At 33.8% G+C, this 18,520-nt stretch overlaps 1 pseudogene; it reads left to right on the top strand.

The window, feature by feature from the left end:
- The first annotated feature begins 4 nt into the window (after positions 1–4).
- Positions 5–18,520, top strand: part of LOC115880651 — a 44,515-nt pseudogene continuing 25,999 nt past the window's right edge.

Here is an 18,520-nt window from a genome sequence, read left to right on the forward strand (position 1 = left end):
ATGCGGCTACAGTGTAAGTAACGATTTAGAAATAAATTTAAAAAATTAAGTCAATTTTTGTTGGGATTCAGTCATGTGTTCCAATTAAGGAGGGATATGTGAATGTTCATTTGGTGCCTCATAGTCACGATGACGTAGGATGGGTCAAAACAGTAGACCAGTTTTATTACGGAAGTAAGAGATTAGGACTACAATATGTTTGAATGTAAATATTAGAAACGCTATTTTTCAGCTAAATCTGATGTCTACACAGCAGGAGTTCAGTTTATTTACGATAGTGTGCTGAAGTCTGTCCAGAAAAGGCCAGATAGAAAGTAATATATTTTTTAAATATAATAACTATACATATACAGGGTGTTTCATAAAACATGTGCCATCTCTCGTGGAGATATTCCACACGTAAAAATAAGATTTATTTTTCATATCAACATATGTCCGATTCTAATTTCTTTCGTAGCTACAGGGTGTTAAAATCTTAATATTTTTTTCGATTTATTATAATTTTCTTCCAAGTTCAACCAAGTCCTTTTAGCGTTTCGAATTAAATTTTGGGGGTAAAAATTACTAGGTATAAAAGCGACATATATTAAAGCTAAAAAAAGTGTCGGCATAATATGTATACACCAGTGACGTGCATATGGGTTATCACTGGAGAAAAAATACAAATTAATACTCGAAACCAAAACCATATCATAATAGATTTTTACTACACTAATGACTGTACTTACTTTATTATTAATTTGGTAATCGTAAATTGTACAGGGAGTGAAAAATTTAATGTCAAATTATTAAAATATAAAATTAATTTTGTTGACTTTTTAAATGGAACACTCCTAAAATAACAATTTCTTTAGATGTAGAATTTAAAAACACTGTAGTTTTTTTCAAATTTTTAAGGTTTCGCAGATATTTATCACAGATTTTTTCGCACGGTATTATCACAGATAACACATGTGTTATCTGTGGTATTATATTAAATGGTTCTTTCAAAAGTAAAATACAATATAAAAAAGCAATAGACAAAATTTATTGCTTTGCTAAAAAATTCTGTTAAAGTATATATATTACAAACAAATAATATACCAAATTATCGAAAAGAAAGTGCTGTCAATTTAACTTAGAAATGGCAGTCGATGACATTTATGTAAATTTATTTCGTAAATGTTATCGATCCCCAGTTCTAAAGTGACTTAACGCAATTTTTTCGATCATACGATAATTTATATACAGTATGCTCCCGAATTGTCTTTACTAGAGGAAAAACTTTTTTATTGTTGACATTTTGAGAAAAAGACATTCTTCATAAACATTTTTGCTTGTTTTAAAATGGTTAATCCCGTTTATACTTTTCCAAATTTCCAGACCGTTTTAGAGAGAATTAATAAAAACATGAAAATATGGTGGAATTTTTTTCACCGGGAAGTCCTAAGAATTAAAAGGCGTTTCTGAATAATAAAAATTTCACCATGTTTTTCTTAATTTTTTCTAAAAAAAAATTCTCTAACTTTCTTTATACTTTTTTCTAAAAAAGTATAAACGTGATAACCAATTTAGAACAAGCAAAATATTTTTATGAAGAAAGCATTTTTCTCAAAATGCCAATACTAAAAAAGGCTTTTCCTCTTAGGGCTCGAACTCACTGACGACCAGGTCGCAACGACCTGGTCGTCGGCTGGCCGGATGTATTGCGTTTTTAGCTGCGGCGAACGACCAGTTTCAACAGAGTTGTCAAATCTAACGAGTTTTTACGTTTTACCAATTAGAAAATATTGTTTCAGAAATGTTAAAATATCCGAGTTAACTAAAAAGCGAAGTTGCTATTCACAAGAAACAAAAAGCATTGTGTACGCGCGACCGACAAAAAGGGAGATATTCTGTTTCTTTTTTCTACTGATATGGCGCCCTTATCGACTTTAGAAGTAAACATATTAGGGCCATCGTAAAAAAAGATCGTCAGACACTAGCTCTAAATATAAGCAGGTAGAAAGTTTAGCTTCCAGTTATTTCAATGTTTACAATATAACGAAGAATCTACAACAGTAATTACTTCTATTTTTATGAATGTTTAAGTTACTTTCTTAATTTTTTTTTCAAAATAATGTACCTAGTAGAAATATAGTCTAATGAAACCTGTTTGAAAAACGTTAAATTAAATATAATATTTAAAATACAGTTGTCCTCCTTGTACATGACTACAATACAACTAAAAACTAATTTAATAAAAAAAACAAGTGGTTGTAGAAAAACATCGAAACTCAAAGGTATAATAACAGGTATCATACCAACCATAAATAGAGGAGGTATGTCATATAAAAATGTTTTGAGTCTTTACTAGAATCGACCCTTGATAAAAAAAAGGGATTAGATTTAAGTTTGCCTTTGATCCAGTCTGTATACTATTTCTTTGGATTTTCTGCACGTGTGCAAAAACTACACTAAAACACTATATCTTATAGAAAATAAAATATTGTGCGTTGAATTTGAGGGATTTCATCTGAAAAAATATTAATTTGGAAGAAAACCGGCAACAAGCAGCAGAAAATAATAATATTTCCGTGCAGTCTTCTGGTCGCAACGACAAACGGACGGCCAGGACGTTAGTGCGCTATTTCATTTGATTTAATGGTTTTAGAGGTAGCTGCGGCCTGGCCGGTGCGACCTGGTCGTCAGTGTGTTCGAGCTCTTATAAAAGACAATCCGGGGACATACAGGTTTATTCAGTAGACCAACTATAAATTCGATAAACGACACAAAAGAATTGTGTGTTTGAATAAAAATAATTATCATACTATATTTACTTATCAATTTTTTAAATAGGCAGGTGAAAGATCAAATAAGTAGTTTTAATGTGTTAATTGCTATACAGGGTGTTCCAGAAATTAGTGCAAGTATTTTAACTGGTAGTATAGTTCAACCCCAGAAAATCTTATGAGGTTTTTTTGCGAAAAAAAAAACTTTTGAAAATTCGAGATTTTTTGAAAAATGTTTTGGAAATTTTTTAGTTTTTAGTTAAAAACCATAATTTCTTGATAATATGACAACATAGGTATTAGATTAAATTTACAAGAAAGAAAATCCAGTAAAGATCCAGTGGTTCTCAACATTTTAGCAAAATATCATTTTTTTTGGAAATTTTCAAAGTAAAATAACTCCGTTATTTTGGACTTATTTGAAAAACGATGAAGAGAAAATATGTTTCTTTTATCGAGATCTACCACCCTTTAAAATACTTGCACTTACTTCTGGACATCCTGTATAAAAATTACTGAAGTTTTTTCAAAATTTAAGCAAGTAATATTTCTAGATTCATTTATGTTGAAACCGCCTTTTTCTGGAAATGGTGGCAAGAACAAGAAGAACGAGAGAGAAATATACTGAAGGAGTTGGTTAATAATGGACAGATAGAATTCATAGGGGGTGGTTGGTCTATGAACGACGAGGCGGTAACCAATTACCAATCTATAGTGGATCAGATGACATGGGGACTAAGGTAAATAATTGTAGATTGTATGGGAGGGGGTAAGTTACGTACCGCGATCTTATAGATCTATTGTTGTCCGTTGTCAGGGCTACAGTTTCAGGGCTTTGACAAAAGCCAGTATCTGAAACGTTTTACAGGGGTTAGTTCTCCATCTCCGATATCATTCGTACCAAAGTTTATGATACGAATGGTTGTTGTTCGGTACACTCAGTGATGAGGAGTTCTGCTGTTTCTTTATTTTCCCTACAGAATCTTCATACGCCGTTGTTTCTTAGCTTCAATCTACTGAAGTGTTCACAGAGGAGACAGTGTCTTGTTAAAAACTCCGTGATAATCCGAAGATTGTGCTTACTTCAATCAAGGATAATCTTTGATTTTTCTCGGTCGTAAGTCTTTCTTCGAGTGTCTTAGACCTTTGAAGAATTTCCATTCCAGGTTATGAATTGAGTCTTCCAGGTTCTTGAGTTCTGCTTTAAGTATGTTTCCATCTGGGAAGCAGAACGGTTCTGGTCCAGTTAGTGGAGTGTTCGCTCCTTTTTTAGCTAGATCGTTTGCTTTTTCATTGCCTCCTATCTCTTAAGGTGCGTCCAGATCTGACGAGACGAGCGCGATACATTCCAAATTCGCTAAGTGTGGACGGGTCTCGCAAGAGCCTCGCGAGACAACCCACGGCTACGGAGCCTCATTGCTATCCGTCCACTGTCGGTTTTGCGACGGCCGATCAAAGAATTCTCGCGGCACAGTCCGTTTTTGGTAGGCTCGCTCGGCTGCGAGATATTAGCTCTGATTTATAAATTTCGACTATTTAAAGTTAAATAATCTCAAATTTTTAAATGGTAAATGGTACACCGTATCTATTATCATTTTTTTCTGATAGAATTTACAAATTTTGCGTCACTGATAGTATCTACTAAGATTAATTATATTATTTAATTAAATATTCGGTAATTTTACCGTACCTATCGAAATCTAACATTTCTTTAAACAAATTGAATTATTACAAAATCTATTAATTTTAGATATACAGGGTGAGTTTCCTACGATGTTCTCTATGGGTATCTCGGAAACTACTGGAGACAGAGAGTCGGTTAAATGGGGAAAGAATTGCAGTTTTGTGGGGTCATAAATATGCGCCTTTCTCATTTTTAAAAAAGTTCATGGCTTACTAGATATTTCGAAAAAAACAAATTTCGGCTATTTTAAAAATTGTCCCTAATTCCATTATAAGCTATTTTAGACAAAAAGTTTTCAGATAAAATTAGATTAATCAGATTAATGAGACTGTGTCCTCCGTTTTTTTTTCTAAAGCCTGTCATTTTTGACATATGACAAAAACATATGTTTTTTCTTAAATGGAAACCATAGTTGGTCATGACTTCATAAAAAGCGCCATTTTTTAAGCTTTTCAGCGATATAAGATATAATATATGTTTTCTTCGAAAAATTACTGAGTTATAGCCAATTCTCATCATTTTTAAACAATTTCACTTAGTTAGCCATGGAAACAAGTTTAATCGTCTTTGCTCTCATAAATGTGAAGCTGTCACATCCAAACTTTGTAAATTAAAATAAACAAAAATTGTAAATATGAATTTTTCAAATGAAGAAAAGCGTGTACGATTATTGCTTCAACTTTTCTTGACCATACATTTATTTTCGAAGATACGTTGACCGGTGAATGTTACGTTTTTTAGAGAACGGTTTTTAAGACATGTTAGAAAAGTTAAATTTAGTTATAGCCAATTTTTATCTTTCTTGACTAATTTCACTTAGATTGCATTTTATTCTTATTCTGTTATAATTTATAACTTATAAAAAGTGAGAATATATTACTAAACGGTTCTTTACAATTTACATTACACAAACTAAAACTTAAAAAAATAATATAACACATACACTTTAAGTTATTTTAGAAAATGTTCAAAAAATCCGCCATTATTTTGAGTTGCATCTTTTTAAAACTGAATTACTACCTATTCTCACAGAAGGACCGGTCCATTTAATTAAACTTTTCTCATACCACCACTTCGAGGGCCTCTCTTAATTCATAAGTTCTTTTGTAAACATTATTGTTAACTATACCGCATAAAAAATCTAAAATGGATAGGTCAGGTCATCGGGGAGGCCCATACAATTAGTCCACCTCTTCCTATCCCTGCGTTTGTATAATTATGATATAAATAATTTTTAACATTTTTTTTTCATTATGGGGGGGTGGGAGGTGGTGTGTCATAATGAAAGTCATGTTGGAACCACTCTATTGATACGCGAGTATCTACACGCTTTTCTTCATTTGAAAAATTCATATTTACAATTTTTGTTTATTTTAATTTACAAAGTTTGGATGTGACAGCTTCACATTTCTGAGAGCAACGGCGATTGAACTTGTTTCATGGCTAACTAAGTGAAATTGTTTAAAAATGATTGGCTATAACTCAGTAATTTTTTGAAGAAAAGATATTATAGCTTACATCACTAAAAAGCTTAAAAAATGGCGCTTTTTATGAAGTCATGGCCAACTATGGTTTCCATTTAAAAAAAACTATGTTTGTGTCATATGTCAAAAATGACAGGCTTTAGAAAAAAAAACGGAGGACACAGTCTCATTAAGGATGTGATTATCTACAACTTTTTTCTGAAAATTTTTTGTCTAAAATAGCTTATAATGGAATTACGGACAATTTTTAAAATAGCCGAAATTTGTTTTTTTCGAAATATCTAGTAAACCATGAACTTTTTCAAAAATCTGAAAGGCGCATATTTATGACCCCAGAAAACTGCAATTCTTTCCCCATTTAACCGACTCTCTATCTCCAGTAATTTCCGAGATACCCATAGAGAACATTGTAGGAAACTCACCCTGTATAATATTACATGCAAAAAAAGTTACCGAACTGTACATACATAGAATTTAATTATAAAATAAAAAATAAGGTATTCTCATTAAAAAATATATGTTATATCCGCTACACTTTTTTGAAGTACCCTGTATGCTCTACAGTAATTTTAAAAATGTTTCTTAATCTTCCCTATAACTTTTCAATTTAACATTTTGTTCTAAAAACGTATTTTGTAAAAGACAAAAAAGTTTTGTCTAGAAACAAATGAAGGGTTAAAGGGGAAAACAACCAAAAGGGAAAAAACCGACGATGAATAAAATAGGACGTACCAAATACCATGTTAAAAATATAAAAATTTATTACTGTATGCGCTATTATTTGACCATCGTTTGTTATATTTAATTACAATTTAATATGTGTTTGGGTTCCTCACCCTATGATCCAACTCGCTTGTCTCGTGGCAGGCTTGCCTCAAAAAATGGATAGAAGATGTCTCGCTCTCGTCCCTCTCTAGTCTTGCTCTTGTCTCGCTCTTGCTTCGCTCTCGTCTCGCTCTCGTCTCGTCAGGTCTGGACGCACCTTTAGCGAAATGACGTTTGGAGATTTATTAACCTTGCCGCTAAATCGAAAAATTGAAAATGCCCTTATAAAATTTCCCATATTTTTAAAAAAGAAATTACCTCCTAAATTTTGCACATATTATAGTTTTACCCAATAAATAACCAAAATTACGGCTAAAAAATAATCAAATTTTGAATTAATAAAGTGTCAGACAACTGTCATTTTTAAATCCTCTCCATATCCTCTCCTTGAACAAAGTGTATACCATAAATCACTAATTTTTAAAAAGTACAATTTTAAATATTATGTGTATCTATACAGTAACAACTGCAACTTTTAATCACACTTCTCTGTAGTCTAAATTACTTTTATTAGATATTTAAATAGCAATTATTTTTCAATGCTTTTCAGGAGATTTAAAATTCCAGTGTGTCTGTAATCTGTAATCGAGTTTTTCCATTTCACAGAATAATGAGTTAAATTGAGTCTCAAAGTTCATGATTCTATTTTTTATAGGTACATTTACATATTCATATTAACAGTTACATTTAACTATGTATATTTGCAAGGTTGAATACAAAAAATCATTGAAATTAAATTATTTATTACAGCTAAAACAATATAATCTTATATTTTGTTTTAAGATAAAATAAATATTAAACTTTTATATAAAAAAATGGTTTACTAAATATTTAACGAATAATAAATCAACTTTTCTATAATTCCAAGAGAATATAATACATATTTAAGCTTTTCACTGCTATTTATAGATAGATTTAAATGGTACTTAAGATTATACATACATATATCTCTTGAAAGATTTATATATCAACCCAAAGTTCTCATCAAGTTTATACTACTTGAAAGTTAAAATTATACAAATCAATAACAAGTTTATTACAAGCGAAACAACTAAAAAAAATATGTAAAATATTAAATTTTGAATATATTTTTTAAGTTTACATCATTACCTGAATTAAAAATAAACAAGTTTCAGAGATAGTAACAATTTAATTTTTCTATGTAAAACATAGTAGAATAAAGAATAACCAATTTAAAAAAAAATCATTTTAAGGATATTTAAATATATTATACATTTATTACACATATTTATTACATATTATAATACATTTAACATTAATTTGGTTAGATATAAAACTGTTTTGATATATAGATACAGGAAATATTATAAGTACTACCTACAAATCGCGTGCAGATGTGCTTGGCTGAAAACTAAACCTCTTATTAGTCTTTATTATAAATATAGACAAAGTAGTTAATCTCAGTGTCTAAAAAATAATAAATAATATAATATTATCGATAGAAAAATTACTTATTAATTTAATTACATTTTTTTTTAAATTACACATTAAAGACATCTATACAAGGTCCGGCAAAAGTGCGTCGGGCGTCTGCAGCTCCTGGTATAATAACCTAACCTAACCTAACTTGAACATTTTGTTTAAGTGCAAACCCAAAGTATATACGAGGATGTATTTCAGAAAAATATTTTAACTTTTATAGGATCGCTCAAAAATATGCGTGAGTGGATCTGGATGATTTTTTTTATCGAACACCCTGTATATTATTGTATTTTTGGCTTCCTTTCAAAATCACTTTACATAATCCTAAGATATAAATAAATATATTTTGACAGTTTCAGAGATATTAATAAAAAAAAATATATTTTTCAGCCTTTCTTAAAAAAAATATTAAAAATACAAGAACCTGTCCTGAAATCAAAACTATAATAGGTATTTACTTTAGATGGTCTATATTTATTCTACTATCAATATGGTAATCGTAAATCATACAGGATGTTCAAAATTCCACGCCAAACTTTCTAAAATATGAAATATATTTTTTTTTTCGTTTTTTTTAAAGGGAACAACCCTGTAGGTATATTATTTTTTTCAATAGATGGGGAATTAAAAAATGAATATTTTTTGTATTTAGAGTATTACAACATTTTTAAAGGTTTCGCAAATATTAGCGGTTTTATATTTTATATGGCATTTTCTACAGTAAATTTTTATCAAAACCACCTAATGATTTTTCTCTCGTATTTTACCGTGGAAAGAGCCATATGAAATAATACTGCGTGTATCTGCGAAACCATTAATAACTTTGAAATACTTAAACTACAAAAAATGTTCATTTTTTAACTCTCCATCTAATAAAAAAAATTATATACAATGTGTCCAATTCAAAAAAATAGAGAAAATATATTTTACATTTTAGAAAGCTTGGCGTAGAATTTTGAACACCCTGTATGATTTACGATTACGATATTAATATCAAAGTAAGTATAGACCAACTAAAGTAAATACCTAATATATTTTGATTTCATGACAGGTTCTTGTATTTGTAATAATTTTTTTAAAGAAGGTTACAAAATATATATTTTTTATTTATTTAATAATATCTCTGAAATTATCGAAATATATTTACTCATTTATCTTAGGATTATGTAAAGTGATCTGAAGTGAAGCCAAAAATGCAATAATATAGAGGGTGTTCCAATTAAGAAAGTCGTCCCGATCCACTTACACTTTTCACCGAGTCACCCTATAAAAGTTAAAATATTTTCCTGAAATACATCCTCGTACATACTTTAGGTTTGCACTTAAACAAAATTCTCAATTTTTTTATTCTAGAAGCTAGAGAGATGCCCGACGCACTATTGCCGGACCCTGTATACAAGTACAAAAAAAGGATTTTTTTGTTTCTGTTTTATCATAAGGAGAATCTAAATAACAAACAACACTCTCGTAGACTGAATATTGAATATTACTGTTACGGATTCCGTGGGTCCACTAATTTAAACTCACGATAAAATACTTAACTATTTTATTTGTCTCACTCTGTACACACAACTTATACTATTTACAACACAATTTATGCAACTACTATTACTCTAACGATACTGGCACCTTCGCCAATTAATTCACAATTTAAAACGCGGTATTATCAAACTTCAGACTGTCTTCAGACTTCAACTGTCCCCACAGCCGATAGCGCGCCCTTTTATATAGCTGGGGATCTTCCGGAAAATTCTATTCTAGTATTCTGTAGAATTTCTTTTACTTTCTGGCGAATGCGTCAGGTTCCTCAATGCACGTTGCGGTTATGTAGCAGTAATACAGTTATGCAACCAGTAATACACCTTGACCTTGACATTGCCCCCTTCTCAAATTTGATCGTCCCGATCAAGGTTTCCTGTCCGGTATCTCTTCAATCGATCCAGATGTACTACTTTCATCTTACCTCTAGGGCTGCGTTGAATCCGGTACACAACATCATTTACCCTCTTGATGACTGTATAAGGACCATCCCATGCTGTAGTTAACGTTGGAGACCTTCCTTTCTTGCGCTGTGGGTATACCATATCATCCTGTTGAAATCCCGTAGAATTAGCTCTGAGGTCGTAACGAGCTCTCATCCGGTCACTGGCTAGCGCAATCTTACTTCTAACGGCCTTATGAATGTCCAATAATCTTCCTTCCTAGCGATTCTTTCGAACGACTGTCCAACGCTACCCTGTTCCATTTCTTCCCCAGATCGAGTATTTGGTCCTTGTCTAGCTGCGCAAATCTTACAACGTTGACACCATTTCTTGACATCTTCGCAATAATCCACCCAGTAAAAACGGTCTCTCAGCTTGCTCAAGGTCTTGTTTACTCCAAGATGGGCTGCAGTTTTACCACCATGAATTTCTTCCAATACCTGGGTGACTTTCTTCCTTGGTATCAGTAACTAAGTTGTTACTGTCTTGCCATCCGCACTTTCCCACGTGCGCTTTAACAATCCATTCTCAATAACCAGTGAATTCCACTGAGCCCAGAGAGCTTTGAAAACCAGCCCTCTGTCCGCAATATCCTGCCACGGTGGTTTCTCGCCGTTATCTTCCTTGAGTCGTAGTATTGCTCCGATGTCTGGATCTTCCATTTGATCTTTCCTCAACTGTATCATCGTCCATTGTTCGTCAGTTCTCAGTTTAAAATTCCTTACTCTGATAGTGCTTTCGCGATGTTTCATTTTCTTGCCCAAGGTAGCTCGTCGTCGATCTGGCTCGTTGTCGATAATTTGTACCGTCCTACACGGCACTCAGGGGTTTTCTCCATTTTCCCGAACACAGTCTTCTTGGCATCACCAGGTATCATCACAATTTCCGCTGATCTTGCTTCCATATTTCCTGGTCTCTTCTCTTTAGATACAGAAAATTCCTCATTTCCGATTTTCAGGATGTTTCTATGGTGATCGAACGAAAACTATGTTGACTGATCACATCCATATCCATGATAAAATCATCTTCAATGTCTGCCACTAAAACGCTATGCCGAAACTTCAAATTCCCTAACTCCAGTTCCATGAAAGCCTCTCCCCGTACAACGGCCATTTCCCCCGTAACTGTACGTAAATACACTCTTCTTCTAAGAGGCATCATTTTTAATCCTTGCACTGAGTTAGTCCGCATCTACGATACCATAGCGGCTTTGTTCACAGTCATTCGAATTCTTCTACCATTGATCTTCCCGTTGATCACCAAACTGTCAGCGGTTTTTCCTAGACTCCTAATGGAAAACATCCTAGGGCCTCTCTTTTCTTCAGCCAATACTCGCTCATTAGTATTGATTTCCTGGTGCTTATGTTCTCTGGATGGTAAACGGAATCGCATTTGGACGCGGCAATCCCGTTTGATGTGGCCTTTCCTGCCACATCTATAGCAACTTATATCCTGGGATCTTCCGATGTGCCTATTTTCTCTGGATGGTGAATGGGATCGCATTTGGATGCGACAATCCCGTTTGATGTGGCCATTCCTGCCACATCCATAGCACCTAATATCCTGGAATCTTCGGGTGTTGCTGGCTACCTTGTTCATTAGTAACTCACATAGTTTATCGAATTTCTGATACATCTCCTCCATACCTCTATGAGTACTTTCGGGCTGTTCCTCGACCGTTACCGATCTTCTCTTCGGTCTAGGGATGGCGCTAAAAGCAGCTTCAATTTCCAGCGCCCTGACGAGTACTTCGCTGCTGGTAGAAAAACGGGATATTTGCAACGCCCTCTGTAATTCGTTGTCCCTCAGTCCGCTGATAAAACACTGGGCAGCGAGTTCCTCCCTAAACCCTTCCGGTGCTTCTGGATATGCTAGGTGTACCAGCCGACGTAAGTCTGCTTCAAATTCCTGCAGACTCTCTCGGGACCTCTGCATGCGTGTCTTGATCTGGGCCTGGTAAAGTTGACGTCGATATCGGTCGCCATATCTTCGGTCCAATTCAGCAACCAAGGTTTCGTACTCCTGCTGTTAAGCTGCAGGAATAGTTTGCAGCAGTTCCAGGGCAGGGCCACGCAGCGCGATGACAAGTGCCGCTGCTTTCTCCTAGTCGGACCATCCGTTGGCAGCGGCCGCGGCGGCTGCTTCAAACTGGCGGTGGTACATCGTCCAGGTGTTCTGTCCATCGTAGATCGGGGCCTTGAGGTTCGCAGTTCCATGAATGCCAGGTGTCCTTACTTGTACCTTGGTCTTCTGTAGGTCCATCTCTAATTTTTCCATTTTCTGCTGAAGGCGTTCCTCCATCTACGGCTTCTTGGAAGTGGTTCTGCTGTTCCTGGCAACGCATTTCCAACATTTCTTGTTGCTTTTTTTCCATGTCCCCGAAGCTTTTCTGAAGTCGAATTTCCTGATTTTCTAAGATTTTCTGAAGCCGGTCCTGTTCTTCTTGTTTGTCTTGCTGTCGTTGAACTTTCAAATCTTTGAAAATTTTCTCAAGCTGGTCCTGTTCTTCTTGTTTGTCTTGTCGTTGGATTTTCAAATCTTCGAAAATTTTGTCTTGATTTTCTAGAATTTTCAGTAAGCGGTCTTGTTCTTCTGCTTTCTCTTTTTCTAGTCGGGCTCGCTCTTCTTCTCGTTCTTTACGGAGTCTTTCTTGATCTTCTTCTTTTTCTTTTCGCAGCCTCTCTTGTTCTTTTTGGCGTTCTTTACGTAGTCTTTCTTGTTCTTCTGCCTTCTCTCTTCTCATATTCTCCATAAAATCGCCCAATAATTTGCTTACTTCTTCCATTTTCTTCGATTGATCCCTTGTACCAACCATAAAAATACTCTGATTCGGTCTAAGAATCTTCCAATCAAACTTCAGACTGTCTTCAGACTTCAACTGTCCCCACAGCCGATAGCGCGCCCTTTTATATTAGCTGTGGATCTTCCGGAAAATTCTATTCTAGTATTCTGTAGAATTTCTTTTACTTTCTGGCGAATGCGCCAGGTTCCTCAATGCACGTTGCGGTTATGTAGCAGTAATACAGTTATGCAACCAGTAATACACCTTGACCTTGACATTACATTTAATTCATTCCATATTATTAGGTACGTATAGTATGTCCACTAAAAGAATATATTCGACAGATGACAGTTAAATTATAATGAGTCATAATAACAGTTGGTATGTATCATTATTAATGACATAAATCAACTGTCTCCGTGATATATTCTTTTGCTGGACACGCTGTAGTTATTATGTCTATTAGCTAGAGCTAGTAACTTTTAATATTCCTAAGATATTGCAATAAATTTGATCATTATAGGAAATTGAATGACTGCTTTGGCGAATGTGGTCGTCCAAAAATTGGCTGGCAAATTGATCCCTTCGGTCACAGTAGCGAAATGGCTTCCATTTTCGCTCAACTTGGCTACGATGGCGTCATTCTGGGTAGAATAGATTTCGAGGACCAAAAAGTAAGACTGGCAAATAAATCCATGGAGATGGTATGGAGAGGAAGCAATTCATTGGGTAAATAAATATATTTAAAACATTTTAACTGCTTTATGCTTCATTCAGAACCTCGCATAATGGAATTGTTAGCGATTTGAAGGATCTGAATGAAACTTCTTCGTCGAACTTCGCAATTAGTGGAATAAATTGAGTGGTTTTAATTAGCGTAAGTTTGTTCCTTTAATTTCCAATGTAGCATTCAGAACGTCAAATTTCGTGGTAGAAATTTTCCAGTAGTAGAAAAAATTATCAAACTTTTCCACTCATTATACTTCAAAATTTGCGAGAAATGTAATTTTGGCCTTTCATTATCTTCCGTCAAGAAAATTGTTGTTGAAATCAAAAGTTGATTGTTTATAAGCTGAATATTTGGCTTTTCTCTATGGATACAGCTGACTAACGCAAACTGTTAGGATATTCGATTAATTTTAATTGTGCTTTTTTAAACGTTGTGAATGATCATAAACTAGAAAGTATAAAGTGTAATTAAATTAATTTATTCCACCAAATTGCGAGTTTATGAATGAAGCATTATAGAATTCAACATTAATCAAATATTTCACAGTTGTTATTGGAGAATCAAATGACGTTTAAAACTTAAATTCCCAATTCGCATTTAGCAGCTGGGTTTGTTATAAACTTGACTTTAGTACTCGTTGGATAAAGAAGAAATAAAAAAAGATGGACAAATATTATCATCAAATTTAAGTACAATGAATACGCAGAAAAAATATTTATTTCGAATTTTAAAATATAAAAAAAATTATTTAAGTGTTTTGTTTTTAAACTGATAAAAATGGTTCACACTTAAGTTGCTTGAATTGAGAGGAAAAAAACTCATAAAAATTTAAAAAATAATTCAGGTACATCGAGTATGTTATATGCTTTAATAAATACTTATTCTAGGTACGTACTTAATTTAGAAAACATTAAACACTTCAAATCACACATATTTCATAAGGAAATAAATATTACAGAAAAATATTGAGAGATGTTACTTTACAGTAAAATGATTTAATTATTTGGTTTTAAATCGCAGAACGTTACGACAAATGTTAGCCTAGGTTTCCATACGTCCGGATTTACCCGGACATGTACGGATTTTTAAAGTGTCCGGGACTGTCTGGCCCGGATTTGGAAAAGCGTCCGGGATACCTGACCGCAAAAACAATTTAACTTAACAAAACTGCAAAATATTTTACAGTTACAGTTGAATTCATTTCTCAGTTACTTTGATGAATATTTTAGTTTCTACGATGCTACAGCTCTACTTAACCAACTCATGTTCGAAAGTCTTCTTCTTCGGGTTCCATCTCCTAATGGAGGTTGGAAATCATCATGGCAATTCTAACTTTGTTAACGGCTGCTCTGATTAACTGGTTTGAAGTCATTCCAAACCATTCTCTCAAATTCTTGAGCCATGATGTTCTTCTTCTTCCTTGGCTCCTTCTGCCCTTTATCTTTCCTTCTATTATGTTCTGCAGTAGGGCATATTTAGGTCCTCTCATTAAGTGTCCAAAGTACTCAAGTTTTCTTTTTTAAAGTGTTAATCACTTCTTCATCCTTCTGAATTCTGCGTCGCAGTTCTACATTTGTAACCTTGTCAGTCCATGCAATCCTCAGCCGATAACACCATCTTTCAAATGCCTCAAGCTTCTCCATTTCGGCCTTTTAAGTGTCCAAGCCTCTGAACCATAGAGTAGAGTTGCAAATATGTAACCTCTTAGTATTCTTAATCTAAGCTTTAAGTTGATGTCTCCACTGCAGAAACAATTTTTGAGTTTTACAAAGGCTGCTCTGGCTATTTCTGTTCGAGCTTTTATTTCTGCTGATTGATCTAAGTTTTCGGTCAACCAACTGCCTAGATATTTATATTTTGTACTCTCTCCATGGGTGTATCATCTATTAAAACATTGGCTTGGACATCTTCTCTCTTAGTGATGATCATAAATTTAGTTTTTTAGGGTTCATTTTCAGGCCGTAGACTCTACACATGTTGTTTAGTCTTTGTAGTAGTGTTTGCAGACCCTCCACGTTGTCTGCTATAAGGACAGTATCGTCCGCGAACCGCATATTATTTAAGACCTGCCCATTAATAGTGATGCCCTCCTTTCTACTAGTCAAGGCCTCCCGAAAAATTGATTCGCTATATATATTAAACAATAGCGGAGAAAGTATACATCCTTGACGAACGCCGTTCAGAATCTTTACTTTATCAGAAAGTTGGTCGTCCACTATAACCTTCGCTGTTTGCCCCCAATAAAGATTTGCTATTATCCTGATATATCGACTATCGATATTCATGCCTGTATTTCAATTAGTCTATGATGTTGAACTTTATCGAAAGCCTTCTCAAAATCTATAAAACAGACATACAGGTCCTGATTCATATCAATACACCTGTGCTAACACATTTATGCTAAACAGAGCCTCTCTCGTACCCATGTCTCTTCTAAACCCTACTTGGTTATCACTGATTTCTGAGTCCACCTTAGCAAAAATTCTATTATAAATAATTCTCAAAAACACTTTCAGTGTGTGACTCATCAGGGCAATTGTTCGATGGTCGGAACATTCTTTGGCATTGGGTTTCTTGGGCAACGGTACAAAACTAGACATTAACCAATCCTTTGGTATAATGTCCGTAGTGTATATAACAAACTTCAATGGCTTCATCATCTACAAGTTTGAGAAGCTCGATTGGAAGTTCATCAGGACCATTCGCTTTACCACTCTTGATCTGTTTAATTGCGTGTAATACTTCTTCTCGCAAAGTGGTAGGACCTGTGGCTTCTGAGAAACTGGGCACCATGTCCGGACGATTATCGTAAAAAAGGTCTTTTATATATTCAGACCAACGAAGCAGCTGTTGTTTAATATCAATGATTAAAGTACCATTTTTATCCTTTATTACTGTCGGTTGTTTATGTTTCACCGTTCCAGTCAGTTCGAAAGTACCTATTTCTATAATTTGGCGCTCAAATTTTTTTGCTTTTAGTGCACTCCTGGAAAGTGAATGTTTTTTTTTAGTTTATATTTTGTTGATCCCAGGGCTCCTATAAAAGTTCATAAATAAATTTATAGTTTCATTTTTGCGACGGACGTCCGGATTTTGTCCGGATTTCTAAGTTCATTTGCACGGAATTTCCAAAAGCCTTTATGGAAACCCTACCTAGGAAAGATCTCTCATATTGTACAAGAACCTGTAATAAGTATACTTGAAGACCTTTGTTAAGATGCACAACAATCTCACTATAATTCAAGTTTTGACATAATGTCTTTCTAGATTGTCGTAAACATCGATACATATTCTTTTAGGAAATTGAACGATCTTCAAAAAATATCTGATATGATTTTTCATTTAATTGACTCGTTTGAAAGTTATTGAACGTGTAGCAGATTCAGTTATTAGGGCTCGAACTCACTAACGACCAGGTCGCAACGACCTGGCCGTCAGCTGGCCGGATGTATTGCGTTTTTAACTGCGGCCAGATGAACGACCAGTTCTAACAGAGTTTTTACGTTTTACCAATTAGAAAATATTGTTTCAGAAATGTTAAAATATCCGAGTTAACTAAAAAACGAAGTTGAAGACAACAAACAAAAAGCATTGTGTACGCGCGACCGACAAAAAGGGAGATATTCTGTTTCTTTTTTCTACTGATATGGCGCCCTTATCGACTTCAGAAGTAAACATATAGGGCCATCGTAAAAAAAGATAGTCAGACACTGGCTCTAAATATAAGCAGGTAGAAAGTTTAGCTTCCAGTTATTTCAATGTTTACAATATAACGAAGAATCTACAACCGTAATTATAATATTTTTATGAATGTTTAAGTTACTTTCTTAATTTTTTTTTCAAAATAATGTACCTAGTAGAAATATAGTCTAATGAACCCTGTTTGAAAAACGTTAAATTAAATATAATATTTGAAATACAGTTGTCCTCCTTGTACATGACTACAATACAACTAAAAAGCGGATTTAATAAAAAAAAACAAGTGGTTGTAGAAAAACTTAAATATTATTTTTTATTTTTTAATATCGAAATTCAAAGGTATAATAACAGGTATCACACCAACCATAAATAGAGTAGGTATGTCATATAAAAATGTTTTTGAGGTTTTACTAGAATCGACCCTTGATAAAAAAGGGATTAAATTTAAGTTTACCTTTGATCCAATCTGTATACTATTTCTTTGGATTTTTCTGCACGTATTCACAAAAACTACACTAAAAACACTATATCTTATAGAAAATAAAATATTATTATGAGGAATTTGAGGATTTCATCTGAAAAATTATTAATTTGGAAGAAAACCGGCAACAAGTGTCAGAAAATAATAATATTTCCAGTGCAGATTCTGGTCGCAACGACCAATGGACGGCCAGGACGTTAGTGTCTGCTATATCATTTGATTTAACGGTTTTAGAGGTAGCAGCCTGGCTGGTGTGACCTGGTCGTCAGTGTGTTCGAGCCCTTAAGAAAAATTATTATCTCAAAAGCTATATTGTCCCTTACGTACGGCAGCTTTTCATCAATAGAGAAGTCATGGGTTCGTTTGTATTTTACTGAAGGAAAGCAAATTACACTAAAACAAAACTATTTAAAAAACTAAAGTATTGCCCGCCAGGCAAGATCCAAAAAAACACAGTCGTAGTTGTTAAAATAAATGACTATATTGAATCAGGGTGATTCCTAATTATTGTAATTAGCGATACTTAATAATTAATAATTATTGTGTGTGTGTAATTTCAGTGTTTTTCCAAAGAACACTTGATGAACTTTACGAAAATTACGATATTTTATGATTTTGAGCCATTATTTTCCTGGGTTTTTACAATATTATTGAGACGTT

Source organism: Sitophilus oryzae, unplaced genomic scaffold (genome assembly GCF_002938485.1).
Source record: "Sitophilus oryzae breed Bouriz unplaced genomic scaffold, Soryzae_2.0 scaffold_1639_pilon_pilon, whole genome shotgun sequence".
NCBI lineage: Eukaryota > Metazoa > Arthropoda > Insecta > Coleoptera > Curculionidae > Sitophilus > Sitophilus oryzae.